Below are 3,783 nucleotides of genomic sequence, written 5' to 3'. Positions count from 1 at the left end.
ATACCTTGTGATCGTGCCTGTCCCGTCTTATACATCCACGCAGGGCACGAGCAGAGCCAATGCGAATGCAATGTAGTAAAGCACTTGTGGGATATTTCAGTAGCTTGGTCGCTCATGGCTTGTCCGGTGGTGGTGGTGGTGGTGAACTCTTTTATTGCGCCCAAAAACAGGGGACCGGTCAAAGGACCGGTTGCGCTGACTTAGAGGAGGTCGGCGGGGATCCTTTGGGATGCCGCGGCCTCTACCGCGCGCTGGATAAGCCAGCGTTGGTCTGCTGGCTCGGAAGTACACAGGAGAGACTCCCACGTCTCTGGGGTGTTTGTGTTGTCTGTGTTGTAGTGTGTACAAGTCCACACCATGTGTATGAGTGTGGCCGGAGTTGAGCAGTGTTTACAAATGAGGGATATCTGTTCCGGAAAGATCCTGCTGTATAAGAGGGGGTGTGGGAAGCTGCCAGTTTGTAATTTGCGCCGTTGGACGGCCTCGCGTCTTGTTAGATCGCAGTGTGCGGGAGGATATGTGCACCTTTGGAGTCGGTAGTGCTGGCGTATGTCCGTGTAAGTGGTGAGTAGAGAAGCGCGTGAGATATTAGTGTCAGCGGAAGCAGGGTGGCTGATCATACTCTCGGCTCGGCAGCTGAGATCTCGAGCGAGAGTGTGTGCCTGGGCGTTTCCGCTGAGCGACTCGTGGGCTGGAGCCCAAAGAAGTAAGCGAGATGTGGAAGAGGGTGCTGTAGAACGTAGAATGTGTAACGCCTGGCAAGAGATACGGCCAGCATCGTAATTGCGAATAGCCTGTTGAGAGTCACTGATGACGACTTTGGTATTAGGGTCGACTAGCGCTAGCGCAATGGCAACCTCCTCAGCTGCGGTGACTGTTTCTGCATTGCGAATGCTGCAGGCTGCGTACCAGCTGCGGTGAGGGGCGAGAGCTACCGCCACCATCGCTGGTCTCGATGGATGGTAAGAAGCGTGCGTATACGTGACGTCCGGACGTCCGCTGAAGCGTTTCTCGAATTGACGAGCCCGGTCGGCCCGTCTCTCGGCGTTGTGTTCCGGGTGATTCCGTTTGGGAATGGGAGGAATGCGGAGATTTAGGCGATATTCCGGTGTAAGTTCAGCGTAACTTGGGGGCGATCTCAGCGGGGAGATCCCAACTTGCTGCAGTACCGCTCGGCCAGCGTGTGTGAGTGAGAGCCGCTCATACCGGGTGGTGAGGGTTGCCTCGATCAGTTCGCTCACGGTATTGGGCATTCCGAGAGCCATGAGCTTATGGGTAGCTGTGGACATCGGAAGACCTAGAGCCGTTTTTTATGCTTTTCGAAGTGACGCCTCTAGCCGTTCGCTTTCGGCATGAGTGAGACATAAGTAGGGTCCAGAGTAGGTGATGCGGGAGCAGATGAAAGCTTGAACGAGGCGCAGGAGGTTGGACTCCCGCATGCCATGATGCTTGTTGGAGATTCGCTTAAGGAGGCGTCTGATCTGTACAACCGACTGGTCGATGCGTTGGTTCGTGATGTTGTTGCTGCCGCTGGCCTGTAGATGCAAGCCCAAGATCCTGATGTTGTCTGTTCGAGGAATCGGGTTTCCTTGCGCCTGGAGGTTGATGTCAGGAGGTATATTTGAAGGGCGCCGTCCCGGGGAAGGGATGATGATATACTCAGACTTTGTCGCCGAGCAAGTGAGGCCAACTGTACTTAGATAATCTCCAATCCGTTCGATCGCGGTCTGTAAAGTCTCTTCAATCTGGCCGTCACTGCCGCGCGTGATCCAAAGTGTGAGGTCGCCAGCATAAATGATGTGATGCAGGTGGCGAATGTCGGCCAGTAGCTTCGGCAGGCCTATCAGTGCGACGTCAAAAGGCATCGGCGAAAGTAAGGCGCCTTGCGGCGTGCCACGGTTTCCCGGAGAGATGATGGAAGGATCTCCAGTGCCGGCTTTAAGTTGCACTGTGCGGTCGGATAGAAAGTTTCGGATGTACGCATACATGCGATGTCCAACACCGAGAGCTTGAAGTTGTTGAAGAATCGCTTCATAGAGGACGTTGTCGAATGCCTTGGCAACATCGTGGCCGACGATGACTTTCGTGTCTAGTGTACGTCTCATGACTACCTGATGATGGAGAAGAAGCATAATGTCCGGGGCCGCTAAATGAGGGCGGAAGCCGAACATTGTGTCTGGTAGAAGATGGTTGTCTTCAAGGTATCGTGAGAGTCTGGTTTTTATAACGTGTACCATCAGCTTCCCAAAGCAGGACTTGAGAGAGATGGGACGAAGGTTGGTCAACGTTGGTGGTCCGGCGAACTACACAGGATACTGAAATGCCTGAGCGCTGTTCTCTCGAGTCTCTTGCCATGTTGAGGGAATTTTCTTGGTGCGTAGCTGATAAGACACCTATCTGTGAGTGCATAATCATTATCACCAGCAACAGCTGCCGGACCATACCAACTGTAGAGCGAAGGCCTCTCTCATATCCCTCCAATCAACCAGGTTCTGTGCTAGCAGCATCCACTTAACCTTATCCGCCCGCCTGACTTTCTGCCGCTCCTGCTACGCCTTCGTTTCCTTGGTATCTGGGAGGACACCAATAGAAAACGTATTCAGGAGAAGCCTCTAATGTGAACATTATTAACGACGACTAGAACTGCTTGAACGCTAGGAGAGAAGGCATCAGTAGGGAACCTGTGCTCCGACGTTTGAAGGACACATTTAAAATTTGTCAGCATCACTAGTGGTCGCAACGGATACTTTTAGCTTCCGTGAAGCTACAGGCTTTAGCCACATGCCCAAGCCGTTGCCATGGAAAACCCAGAGAAGGTATTTGAACTCAATGCGCGCATGATTCGTGACGTATTGGTCAATTTTTAAATCGAAAGCCTTATAAACTCATGAGTGTGCATCCATGTGTGCATCCGTCCGCGGAAAGTGTCACACCTGTCACAACCTGTCAATGAAATGACGTCACCACCCACTAACGAGCGATGTTTTGTGTAATAGTTAAGAACAAACCTCTACACCGCGCATTTCAGAAACATGTGTTAATTATCGTTGCCGTTTCCATGGCTGCTTAGGGGTGCAACGACTACGAATTCAACCCGGTTTCCTGGAGGACGCGTGACGCATGTCACCTGCCTAGCTCTGAGGACCAAGCACAGCAACTACCGCGCGCCATCGCCGCCGAGTTGACCTGCTATCAGCCCCAAAGGCTTTCGCCTTATCGCTCTTGTCTTACGTACACCAAGCATTTGTACGAGGCGCTCTGTTTTGGGAGCGAATATCAGCACAGCAGAGTTGATGGGCGTTACTGCCCCATTTCTTCTCTTGAGACTACACACAACGCTACACCGTCTCACGTGCAGAACCCCATGCTGCTTCATGTAATCAAGAAGGTCGCCTTCTCAACACAACTTTGGCATAACCTTTACAGCAGGTGTTCTTTATGGTGTTCTTTTTTGCTTAGGTAATCGCTTGCAGAATCAGGACAATCAGACTTCAATCAAGCGAAATATCAAGCAGGATTTCGGAAAGGATACTGTACTGTCGATCATATAATACCATCACGCAGGTGATAGAAAAATAATCGGAATATAACCAGCCATTATACATAGCATCCATTGATTACAAAAAGACATTTCACTCAGTCGAAACCTCGGCCGTCATGCAGGCATAGCGAAATCAGGGCGTAGACGAGCCGTATGTGAAAGTACTAGAGGATATCATAGTGGCAGCCCAGCAACTATAGATCTGCATAAAGAGAGTAACAAAATGGCCATAAAGAAAGGTG

The 3,783-nt window shown here is 51.4% G+C and overlaps 1 pseudogene; it reads right to left on the bottom strand.

Moving 5' to 3' along the window:
* Positions 1–200: 200 nt before the first annotated feature.
* On the bottom strand, positions 201–2,252 carry LOC146209928 (uncharacterized; annotated as a pseudogene).
* Positions 2,253–3,783: the final 1,531 nt, after the last annotated feature.

The sequence above is a fragment of the Amblyomma maculatum genome, chromosome 1 (genome assembly GCF_055883805.1).
Source record: "Amblyomma maculatum isolate TAMU_Amacu chromosome 1, ASM5588380v1, whole genome shotgun sequence".
Classification (NCBI taxonomy): domain Eukaryota; kingdom Metazoa; phylum Arthropoda; class Arachnida; order Ixodida; family Ixodidae; genus Amblyomma; species Amblyomma maculatum.
The sequence above is the reverse complement of the archived record's forward strand: the minus strand, read 5'-3'. Positions and strand labels throughout refer to the sequence as shown.